Consider the following 13382-nt stretch of genomic DNA (forward strand, 5'->3'; position numbering starts at 1 on the left):
GATGATTATATCAAAACCACCATTCTTTTTCATATTTTACATTGTCTGTTTCCTCTGCTCACTTGTGGCTATAATAATAATAAAGCTAAAATAATAGTTTCCCCATTAAATAATTATTTCCCTGCTTTTGAATTATGGGGGATGAAATAAACAAATCATTCAGATTCCCAAATTCACCATTACAAATACATGTAGCTTGTAGGATTATGAAGAAATCCAACACCCAGCATTGCCAAAATGCACTTAATATCATGCAATTAAATATTCCTGTGTGTCCGCGCAACCCAAGTAAGCAAGAGCCCTGTTTTACATCTTCATTTGGCTTTGCTTATTTCAGGCCTAGACCTTACTATATCCCTTCATGCCTTTGTCACCTTCAGGCTTGTTTATTGCAATCTTGGAGCTACATAAGAAGACTGCTTTGAAGTTGCATCTTCTGCTGACTACTTATTTATGAATATTTCTGGCATGGAGCATTTTAAACTGGTGCTCCAGGGGTTGTCCAGAGGCTGAGGATTTTTTTTTTCCAGGTGTAATTCAAGGTCATTTTATTTATAAAAAACTTAAGAGTTTTGGTTCTGATTACCTTAGAGATCACCTCTCTTAATGCGCTCTGACCTCACAATTGCAGTCAGCTGATGCTGTCAAACGAACAGCTCTTAAATAAATAAGGGAACAGGAAAAGTGCTGAGGGAGAGGAAGGTGGGGCATTTTCATAGCAGGTCTTTTAATTCTTCTCTTGGTCTGATAGAGCCTGAGATTGTTGATCTTCAAGTGTGACTACAAATCCAACTGTTTAGAGTAGCATTTCCTGAGGAAGTGGTTTTTGAGGGGAATTGGGGGAAGAAATCTCTTGACATTATTGTCAGTCTAAATATATATATTTGTGTCTGAAATTGTTTCCAAGCATATTTCAAGACTGTGATACATGCACGATATAGATTGTAAAGATAAATGTGGGAGCAAGGAGTATATCAGCCCCTCTCTTTTTCAATGTACATGCATTTTTTTCTTTAATGAGGCCAGTTTTCATACATACACTTATAACAGGGATGGAATATTAGTAAAAGCATGCATGGTTTAGAGACGGTTCCTTGCTCAACCCAATGAAGCTATTTCTTTCTAAGCTCCAGTGGAGCCTATGTAGATCTTAGAAGGTCTTGAGGAACCCAATGGGAAATTATAATGCCTTCCAGAAACCAGATGTTGGGCTTATTAGCACTGGATGTGTCCATTCAGGAATTAGAAGCTGTACAGGAATTAGAAGGAGAAAGCACATTAATCCACCTTTATGGGGAGGAATTTGTGTGTGTGTGTGTAAAATTTGCATGTGGTGGAGAGACGCCTGCCTCCACCACAGTAATTCAGTAATTGCTGGACATTGTGAAAGTTTTCCAGATCTTTGGAGAAGTTTCCAATTTCCGAAGTCTCTCAAAACATGGGTAGACTGTAGGAGACCATTATACTTTGACAAAACACACAGGGTCTGTGAGACCTTCATCAGACTTATAAAGTGTAGAACATCATACTGATACTCCCAATTTGGGAGTGAATAACAAGAAACCTATCCAATTCCATACTTTACAGTGGCATTAGATCTCACCAAGACCTTTTGAATAAACTCCTGTTTCTTAGATCACAATGTTTTCGAGATATGATGAGCCAAAAAAGTGTTATGAGAATTTTCCAGACACGATTTACATCTAGTTATTTTTACTTGCATATCTCAGAAATACCTGACTGATTCATCTCTAGTTTGACCAGAAATTCTCTGCTATGTTTCCTCTGTATAGTTTGAAATCTCTAGGCAGTCTGCCTTTCTTTTTTGACTCAGAGAGAGAGCTTTCCAAAAAATCCCTAACAATGCTTCTAATAGATGGGGCGGGGGAAACACCTACTTTTCTCAAATCTCAGAAAGTCCCCAGCTACTCAACCATAAACTTAAAAAATTCTCCTATGACCAGCAACAACTTTAGCTATGCTTCAGAGATCAGAGATAAAAGGATGTTGTAGAGGAAGTTAAGTGGCTTAGGGGATGGGCAAAACAGGCTAATTAGTAGATGGGTTACAACCTTAAATATAGAGTCACTATTGTACCTCCATAATCTAGTTATACTTTGTCCTGTGATCATGCAGGGCTCACACAAAGTCATTAGACCACAATTCCCATCAGACCAATAATTTCTCTGAGCCTTAGGGCATGTCTACACTGCTGCCTCTGGGAATGTGCCTCCCAGCCTGGGTAGACAGAAATGCACTAGCTCTACTTGAGCTTGCACACTAAAAATAGCAGTGTGAGCAGCACAGACAGTGGCTCAGGTTAGCCACCCAAGTATGGCACTAGAGTCAGGTAGTTTTAGACTTGGACAGCTAGCCTAACCCACTGCCCATGCTGCAACTTCCACACTGCTATTTTTTGGCATGTTACTTCGAGCATCATGTCTGTCTACCCAGGCTGGGAGGCCCGTTCCCAGCTGCAGTGTGGACAATTTAGTTTCTCCATCTGTAAAATATAGCTAATAATTAGAGGTTAGTGGGAAACAGTTTTTCCCCTCCTGTGAATATTTTCAAGAGTTCAGCATTTTTTCCATCTTGACTAAAGACTAAAAGTCAAACTCTTGAAAATATTTGTGAACGGAAAAACTGATTTTTTTGGTTTCCAGTCCTTGGAAAAATTAATTTAAATAATTTTGAAATATTATGTTTCTATTTTAACTTTTTTCTTTAACTGTTTCCCAGTATAATTAGCTTACATTTCAGAACAAAAATGTGTTCTGAATAGTAAAACCAGAATGTTTCACTTTGAAACCAGAATTTTTCATTTTGAAACTATCTAAATAAATATTTCAACAGTTTTGAAACATATATATATTTTATAAACATTAAAAATATTATTTTTAGTTGGGAAATTCGTCAGATCCCAACTCTGTTTTGCAAACTGTTCCTATTTTAAAAAAATGGCATTTTCTTCAATGAAAAAAATGATTCATCAAAAAATTTCTGACCAGTTATACAAATCATAGGACTGAAAGGGACCTCAAGAGGTGATCTACTCTAGTCCCCTGCATTCATGGCAGGAGTAAATATTATCTAGACCATTTCTGGCAGGTGTTTGTCAATTCTTTTCTTAAAAATCTACTTAATGGAAATTCCACAACCTCCTCAGGCAATTTATTCCAGTGCTTAATCACCCTCACAGTTAGGAAGTTTCTCCTAATAACCAAACTAAGCTGCCCTTGCTGCAATTTAAGCCCATTAGCTTCTTGTTCTATCCTCAGAGGTGAAGGAGAACGATTTTTCTCCCTCCTTCTTGTACCAACATTTTATGTATTTGAACACTGTTGTCATGTCCCCTCTGTCTTCTCTTCTCCAGACTAAACAAACCCAATTTTTTTTCAATCTTCCCTCATAGGTCATGTTTTCTAGACCTTTAATCATTTTCATTGCACTTCTTTGGACTTTCTCCAATTTGTCCACATTTTTCTTGAAATGTGTCTCCCAGAACTTGACGCAATACTCAAGTTGAGACCTAATCAGTGTGGAGTAGAGCGGAAGAATTATTTCTCATGTTTTGCTTATAACATTCCTGCTAATCCATCCCAGAATTATGTTTGCTTTTTTTGTAACAATGTTAAACTATTGAGTCATATTTAGCTTGTGATCCACTGTGATCCCCAGATTCCTATTAGCAGTACTCCTTTCTGGGCAGTCATTTCCCATTTTGTATGTGTGCAACTGATTGTTCCTTCCTAAGTGGAGTTCTTTGCATTTGTCCTTCTTGAATTTCATCCTATTTACTTCAGACCATTTCTCCAGTTTGTCCAGATCATTTTGAATTTTAATCCTATCCTCCAAAGCACTTGCAACCCCTTCCAGCTTGGTATTGTCTGCAAACTTTATAAGTGTACTCTCTATGCCATTATCTAAATCATTGATGAAGATATTGAACAGAAACATACCCAGGACTGATCCCTGTGGGACCCCACTTGATATGCCCATCATGCTTGACTGTGAATCACTGATAACTATGGTCTGGGAATAGATTTCCAAGCATTTATGCACCCACCTTATAGTGATCCAGCTAGGTTGTATTTTCCTACTTTTTTTATGAGAAGGTCATGTAAGACAGTATCAAAAGCCTTACAAGATATACCACGTCTACCACTTCCCCTCTATCCACAAGCCATGTTACACTATTAAAGAAAGCTATTACATTGGTTTGACATGATTTGTTCTTGACAAATCCATGCTGACTGTTACTTATCAACTTACTATCTTCTACATGTTTGCAAATTGATTGCTTAATTATTTCCTCCATTATCTTTCCAGGTACTGAAGTTAAACTGACTGATCTGTAATTCCCTGGGTTGTCCTTATTTCTCTTTTTATAAATTGATGCTATATTTTTGCCCTTTTCTAGTCCAATCTTTCTCATCTTCCATGACTTTGCAAAGATAATTGCTAATAATGCTTCCTGTGTGTGCCATTGCCTGTCTGTATAGCTATATAAATAAATTATTACCCCCATTCTACAGAGGGGGGAGCTGAGTCTCAGAAAGATTGCGTGGCTTCCCTGAGGAGAACACTGTGGATTAGTAACTGATTTGAGAGTCAAGAGTCCGGGAATGGCTCATCCCATATGACTGGCTGCTTTTACATTTTGGAAAGTCAATGTAAACAGGTACTTGAGGAATCTCTGGGGGGCACAGAGTTGGACTCGTGGTTTTAGTCCAGCTGGTTTCTCTTTGATGTACAGACTGATAAGGGACAAGTGGAAACTGTTGCAGTTCTGCTTTGCTCTGGTGATTGCCAGCTTCTGGAACCGCCTCTTAAGAGCACCGAGGCTATTCTCAGTAGCACCAAGAGCCAAGGTAATACTCAGTCAGCTCAGGAATCAGGTATGTGTTAAGATTGTATCAAGTCAGCTTTGCACCACCCCTGTGCAGTTGTGCTGGCTGCTGCTCTGCCACTGCTGATGATCTGGTCCAGTTATAACACAAATTGTTTTTATCTTGAGCGTGTCATTTGACTTCTCTGTGGATCAGCCTCCTCAATTATAAAATAGGAACCTGATGTTTACCTCAAAAATGGTGTTTTTAAATCTCAGTGCAATGTACTGTAAGGGCAGCCTGTAGCTTAGGTGAGCAAAGAACTCAGGACTTCTTGGCTCCCAGTGGTGTACACAGAGGCTCTCTAGGCCTGGTGTAGGGCTACATTGAGTCACATGTGGAGATGAAAGTTTCTAGCCCTCCTGGGTGCAAAGAAAAGCTTGGAAACATGAACTGAGTATACTTGGTGTCTGTGTGAGTCTACAGACAGCCTTAAAATAACTGTAAGAGATGTTCACACTCCCTCATTCATCTGAACTTTGAAACCTGCAGCCACCTCAAGCAGGGGCGGGGCACAGTGTGGAGGTGAGGTCATGGAACCTCATGTTGGTTGTATCTATAGCACCAGATTGCTTTAATTTGGCCCTGCATGTGCTTAATCCTTAAACCCCATGGCATTTGGAGATCGGTTTCCAGAAGTTTTTTCAGACTGCTATTAAAATCCACTCTTGCTATTAGTGGATGCTTGATATAAGTATCACAATATATGTATTTACAGCCCACACATTATATAACATAAAATGAAGCAGAAACTCTCAATTGTAAACTATGAAAAATGCCAGACAGCATTTCTTGACTATGATGTCATTGATGTGCTATGTTTTATGTTTGTGACATATCTTTGAAATATTTTATTTAAGTCATGTAGAAACATACCTGTATAAACTGAAAAATACATCCCCCAAGTATTACAGCATTTTAGCAACTAATATTGGAGTATGAATGACTTAGGATCAAATGATTACCTTTGATACCGTCCCAACCACATGTTTTTGGAAAAAACAGAGATTTCTTTTTCCTTAAGATGCGGTCAGCAAAGCACTTAAGTTTATACTAAAATGCTTTTCCAGATCAGACCCTTAATGCTCAAATATATAAATGCAAATCTGCTTCCAGAGACAAGTAAAAAATAACTTTCTGGTAGGTGATGAGGCTCTTATGTGCTGTTCTAAGATGATCTGATCATATTTAATTCCTGATTAAGTCTGAAAGTATTTGAAAGAACAATATATTAATAAAATGACAATTGGATGCAAATTGACTGGCCATTATTTTTCCAGAAAAAGACCACAACATTGGCTGCTCATCTCTAGCTATCGTTTTAAGAATGCATTATCAGATACTACTTTTATGTTTGAGAGAATTTCTTCTGATCTAACGGAAAACAAGCATAAAGAAAAAATGACAGTAACCCATTACTTTCCATACAAGAATTCAACACAACTCCTATTGAAACATATACTATTCATGCAGATCACTCTTTTCACTGCACATTACATACTAATTTCATTAGCAAATGGGATTGAGCAGCTACATTAAATGAGTAAGGATTTATCCTTTCAGTCCCTCCTCTCAGATACTTTTCAACCTCTGTGCAGCATTTTAACCTCACAATTCCACTGTAATGATGTTGTGCATTCCTCAGAGATATGTTTAATCTTTGTACTTAGATAGGTTCTAGGCTTATTATTCCAATAGAAGAATAGAAAGCCTACATATTCAAATGGAGTGGCATACCAAGTAGAGTGTAGCTTTGCCCTCTCATTACCCAAAATGGTTAGTTCTATAAATCAGTTATCCTAGATTGGCTTGATCCAGGAGCACCACTCAAGAAGTCTGCTGACTAGCAGAGAGTCAAGATAAGGTACGTCTACACTACGGGATTATTCCGATTTTACATAAAACGGTTTTATAAAACAGATTTAATAAAGTCGAGTGCATGCGGCCACACTAAGCACATTAATTCGGCAGTGTGCATCCATGGTCCGAGGCTAGAGTCGATTTCTGGAGCGTTGCACTGTGGGTAACTATTCCGTAGCTATCCCATAGTTCCCGCAGTCTCCCCCACCCCTTAGAATTCTGGGTTGAGAGCCCAGTGGCTGATGAGGCAAAAATCATTGTCGCAGGTGGTTCTGGATAAATGTCGTCAGTCATTCCTTCCTCTGGGAAAGCAACGGCAGACAATCATTTTGAGACCTTTTTCCCTGGATTGCACTGGTGGACGCCATAGCATGGCAACCATGGAGCCTGTTCAGTTTTTTTTTTTACAGTCACTGTATGTGTACTGGATGCCGCGTACAGAGGCGATACTCCAGCGCTACCCAGCAGCATTCATTTGTTTTTGCATGATAGCAGAGATGGTTACCAGTTGTTCTGTACCATCTGCTGCCAGTGTAATTTGGCAATGAGATGATGGTTATCTGTCTTTCTGTGCTGTCTGCTGGTATCATGGGTGCCCCTGGCTGAGATCGGCCAGGGGCACAAAAGCAAAACTGGGAATGACTCCCCTAGTCAATCCCTTCTTTATGGTTTCTAAAAATAGAGTCAGTCCTGCCTAGAATATGGGGCAAGCATACTAGAGAACCAGTGTATCAGAGAGCACAGCTGCTCTGTGTAAGATCCCGCAGAAATGATAAGCTATATGCCATTCACGGGGGGTGCCCCTGCAACAACCCCATCCATTCCTTTCCTCCTCTCTCAACCTTCCTGGGCTACCATGGCAATGTTCCCCCCATTTGTGTCATGAAGTTATAAAGAATGCAGGAATAACAAACAGTGACTTGTTAGTGAGATAAAATGAGGGGGAGGCAGCCTCCCGGTGCTATGACAGTCCAGGCAGGACATTAAGCGGTGCGGGGGACAGGAGCCCAGCATCCCACTGCTATGATAGTCCAGGCAGTACAGAATCTTTTCTTTACACAGGAAAGGGACGGGGCTGATGGAGCTCAGCCCCCAGTTGCTAGGATGAGGACGGTTACCAGCCATTCTGTCCCATCTACTGGGAATGACCAGGAATCATTCCTATTTTTACCCAGGCGCCCCCAGCCGACCTCACCTGAGGCAAGCCAGGAGCACTCACGGGCTGATGGTGACGACGGATATCAGTCATATTGCACCGTCTGCCACCAAGGAGGGGAGAGGAGCAGATACTGCTCTTCAGTGCTGCAGCATCGCGTCTACCAGCAGCATTCAGTAGACATAGGGTGACATTGAAAGAAGTCAAGAAATGATTTCTTTCCCTTTTCTTTCATGTGGGGTGGGGTAGTAAATTGACGAGCTATTCCCTGAACCACGCAGGAAAATGTGTTTGAACCTACAGGCATTGGGAGCTCAGCCAAGAATGCAAATACTTTTTGGAGACTGCTGGGCACTGTGGGATAGCTGGAGTCCTCAGTACCCCCTCCCTCCCTCCATGAGCGTCATTTGAGTCTCTGGCTTCCCGTTACACTTGTCACGCAGCACTGTGTAGCCTGTAGATTTTTTTTTCAAACGCTTTGGCATTTCGTCTTCTGTAACAGAGCTTTGATAGAACAGATTTGTTTCCCCATACAGCGATCAGATTCAGTATCTCCCGTATGGTCCATGCTGGAGCTCTTTTTGGATTTGGGACTGCATTGCCACTCATGCTGGTCAGAGCTCCATGCTGGGCAAACAGGAAATGAAAATCAAAATTTCGTGGGGCTTTTCCTGTTTACCAGGCCACTGCATCCGAGTTGAGATTGCTGTCCAGAGCGGTCACAGTGGTGCTGTGGGATACCGCCCGAAGGCCAATACCGTCGATTTGCGGCCACACTAACCCTAATCCGATATGGTAATACCAATTTTAGCGCTACTACTCTCGTCGGGGAGGAGTACAGAAACCGATTTAAAGAGCCCTTTATATCGATATAAAGGGCCTCCTAGTGTGGACGGGTACAGCGTTAAATCGGTTTAACGCTGCTAAAATCGGTTTAAACGCGTAGTGTAGACCAGGCCATACATTCCACATTTAACATCAAGGGCCTAAGCCTGCTCTCCAATGAAGTCAGTTCTAAAATTTCAGCTACAAGAGGATTAGTCTCAAAGCAAACATTCAGAATTCAAAAATCACCATTTGAAAACATTTGGGACTGGACATAATCACTGGTGGGGCCCTGAAAATTAAAGAGCTCTGTGGCAAGCACAAGGGCAAAAGAGCCAAGACATCAGAGTTTCATGTTTGTGTCTGCACTGAAATCCACACTTAGGACCTAAATAAATGGCCTGATTATCAGAAGTAGGAAACAGTCACAAGGACTACAGAAGTCAACGGGAGCAAACAAACTGAGACTTTTTTGAATTCCATCTTTGTCACTAGCTTTACTTTACTATGTTATCTTGGGAAAGTCTCTTAACTTCTCTGAGCCTTAGCATATTCATCCAGGCTGTTGGGATGTTTACTCAACCATTTGTAAAGTGCTTTAAATTTGGACATCATGGTACAAATAATTATTTGTTGTTCTTAATTCATACACCAAATCACATTGGACACTCAGTATTTCAGATACTGCACCAAAATTTAGTCACTGCAGCCAGCATCAAAATCTAGGCTATCCATTTCAAAGAAACTTCTAGTGGATCAAAATTGAGAGATTACAGCAAAAGTACCCCATATTGCTTTTGAAAAAGTCACTATTATTATTGGCTCAGGCTTGTTTTATTTTTTCTTAAGAGTAGAATCTGGAAGGAGAAACCACTGTGCTTTTTGCTCACGTGAAGGCTGAATGAGGTGATAATGCCAGCATGCTTCCTCGGGACATAAAAATGTCTGGCACTGAAGCAAAGCAAATCCAAAAGTGGGATTAGCATCAAGGGAATGAAGAGGCATATTTAAGACCATGTTTTATTACAGGTGAATCTGAACCTAGTCATTTCGTGTAACAAAAAAAGGAGGATTGCTTACAGGAAAAAATACAGCAAATTCCCTTTACAGTTCATTATTAATAATAAAATAGTAAGTAGCATTGCTAATATATTAAGATCAAAATCCTGGCCCTGTTGAAGTCAGTCCAAGTTTTATCATTGAGTTCAGTTGGCTCAAGCCTGGGCCCTAACTACATGAACAGTAAGTGGAAGTGTGATAAACAAGACAAGGCAAAAGATGGAATAGGCAGTGTAAGCATCCTAGTAGGAGACCATGGGTATCTGCCCCAAGAGGTAAAGGATTTACTCGGTTCTATGGCAGCTGTGGCTGAAGAGACCCACTTGAGAGACACAATCTCCATTGCATCTGTCACATTTAAAGGTGATGTTTCGACCCTTTGGGCTTTGCCTTCTGCAAGCTCTTTTCTCCTCTGCTAAGCTGGACTGCTTCATCTTGTAACTCCAGAGACCTTTGTTTAGCTCTTGTTTCCAAAGGCTATGGTCTTGAGTGTGATCTTCCCAGTTGTCCACATCCATGTCCATTTCTTTGAGGTCTCACTTGCACACATCCTTGAAACACAATTATGGTCATCCTTTTCCAAATGCCAGTTCACCATAGAGGATGTCCTTTGGGATGAACCCATCATTCATTCGACACGCATGCCCAAGCCAGTGGAGGCGTCTCTGTTTGAGGAGCGTTTGCATGCTGGGTATGCTGGCCTGCTTGAGCACCTCAATGTTGATGACTCTGTCCCTCCAGGAGATGCCAAAGATTCAACAAAGGCAACACTATGAAAGCTGTTGAGCCTCTTTTCCTAATAAGAGCATAAGGTCAATGTCTTGCTCCCATACAAAAGTGTGCTGATAACACATGCACGATACACACAGATCTTTGTGTCTTCTGTCAGTTTGTTGTTTTGCCATACCCTCTTGCTCAATCTAGACATTGTTGTGGTGGCTTTTCCAATGTGAATGTTGAGTTCCGTTTCAAGTGAAAGGTTGACTGTGATAGTGGACTCCAGATATGTGAACTCGTTCACCACTTCAAGTTCATAGTTGTTGATCTTGATGGAGGGTGCTTCCTCAACTCCTTGGCACATTATGTTTGTCTTTTTTCAGCTTATGGTAAGCCCAAGGTCTTGGCAAGTTTTGGAAAAACTGTCCATAATGTTTTGGAGATGAGCTTCTGTGTGATTTATCACTGCTGTCTCATCAGCAAAGAGGAGGTGTTGGATAAGGGCCTCCCAAGTCTTGGTTTTAGATCTGAGTCTTGCAAGACTGAACAGATTCCATCAGATCTTGTGTGCAAGTAGATTCCCTAAGCTGAGGATCCAAAAGCTTGTTTCAGTAGCAAGAAGAAGATCCCAAACAGAATTAGGTGAAGTACACAGCCTTGCTTAACTCTTCTACGAATATGGAAAGCCTCATAGACTGAGCCATTGTATTGAACAACGCTATACATGTTTTCATGGAAGGATTGAATCATGCTTAAGAGCTTGGGGAAGGACATCCAATCTTTTCTAGAAGCGCAAATAGTCCACTTCCATTGACAAGGTCAAAAGCCTTTGTGAGATCGATGAAGGCTATGTAAAGGGGCTTTTTTCATTCTCTGCTCTTGACTTGTAGTTGTCTCAGTGAGAAGATCATGTCGATAGTAGACTTTCCAGCTCTGAAGCCGCACTGTGATTCAGTATAGATTCTGTCTGCATGAGTCTGGAGTCTGTTCAGGACAACTTGGGCAAAGGTTTTTCCCATAATGCGAAGAAGGGAAGTGTCACGATAGTTGTGACAGTCGCTCCTGTCACCTTTGTTTTTGTAGAGTGTGATGATGATGGTGTCTCATTTCTTCACCTTCATTTCTCTCATGGTACTTCACCTTCTTTCCAGCACAGGCAGAGCAACTCATGAAGATGTTGCAGTAGAATAAGTTTTCCCGCATTTTAGGACTTCTGACAGTATGAAGTCTTTTCCAGGGGGCTTTCCATTGGGAAGGCTATCTATAGCAAGCCTAAGCTCCTCGACAGTTGGTTCATCTTCGAGTTGGTTCATAACAGGCAGGCTTTTGATGGTGTTGATAGCTGCGTCCGTAACAATGTTTTCACAAGAATAAAGCTCAGAGTAGTGTTCTACCTAGTGATCCATCTGCTTGGTGTGGTCATTAATTATTTCCTCTGGTGTTGATTTCAATGGGGCTATTTTCTTTGAAGTTGGACCCAACTTTCTTGATCCCATCATACATGTTTTTGATGTTGCCTGCATCAGTTGCTACTTGGATGCTTTTGCATAAGTGCAGCCGATAGTCATTGGTGCAGCGTCAAGCAGTTTGTCATACCTTAGTTCTTGTCAGTCTCAGTATTTGTAAGGTTTTTTTATTTGGGTCTCTCTTGTAGTTGGTTTGGGCTGTGCTTTTGCCATCTATGACTGGTATCAGCACACTGGAATATGCATCAAACCAGTCGTTGGTCTTGTTTTCCTTCTTCCCAAAGACAGACAGACAACATCATCATAGATTGTGTTCTTCAGTTGCTCCCACTTCAGCTGTGTGCTCCTAACACAATCAGTGGAGTCAAGGCTTGTTGTAGTATGCTCTTGTACTGCTGTGACTTTTCTTGGTCCACGATGGCACTATTGTTAATATGGGGGCATCCTTTTATTTTAGATCTGTGTATTTTCTTTTGTTTAAGTCTGACCTTGCTGCATACCAGAAAGTGATCTGTGTCGCAATTAGCACTTTGATAACTGTGGGTAATGAGTATGGTGTTAAGGATGGTATTCCTTGTGATAAGAACCAGTTGTGCCAGTGGCCAGATCTGTGATGTTTCCAAGACATTTTGTGTTGTGTCTTTTTCTGGAAGAATGAGTTTGTTACACAGAGGTCATAATAGGAACAAAATCCTAGCAGTCTCTGACCATTTCCATTCATCTTACCAGTTCCGTGTTGACCAAGACAGTTGGTCCATGCTTCATTAATAGCTCCCACCCTTGCATTGAAGTGCCCTAGCAGGAAAACATATTCAAGTATTGAAATCCTGCTGATGATGGTGGTGAACTGGTCCTTGATATCAGAAGACAAGGAGAGTGTTGGGGCATACACACTCACAAGATTGATTGGGCCCTTAGATGTGAACAAGCACAGTGCCAAAATTCTCTCTGATCCATTTATAGATGGCTCAGTCATCCCCAGAAGTGAGTTCTTGATAGCAAATCCCACTCCATCCTCTCGTGTTTCTTCAGTATTTTTCCCCTGCCAGAAAAATGTGCAGTCTTTTCCCCTGAGAGATCCATTTGATGCTAGCCATTTTTCTTGGAGGAATGTGATATCCACATTGAGTTGTTTCAGCTTGTTATTGATCACAGCTGTTTTATGTGAATCGTTGATTTGTTGAAAGTCCTCAGATAATCACGTTGTCACGGTGAGAACATTCCAGGACCCTATCTTTAAGGATGTTTACTTTCTCTTACTTGGTTGCAGTCCACTTGTCAAGCCATAAAACTCTAAGCTTCAAGCACCCATTGAACCAGGCAGACTGTGGTGGGACAACACCCTATTTTCTGGGAGCTTCCCAGTTTTATGGTGGGCAGTGGTTGTCCAGTGAGATATGATGATCTCTC

This window comes from Gopherus flavomarginatus, chromosome 1 (genome assembly GCF_025201925.1).
Source record: "Gopherus flavomarginatus isolate rGopFla2 chromosome 1, rGopFla2.mat.asm, whole genome shotgun sequence".
Lineage (NCBI taxonomy): Eukaryota > Metazoa > Chordata > Testudines > Testudinidae > Gopherus > Gopherus flavomarginatus.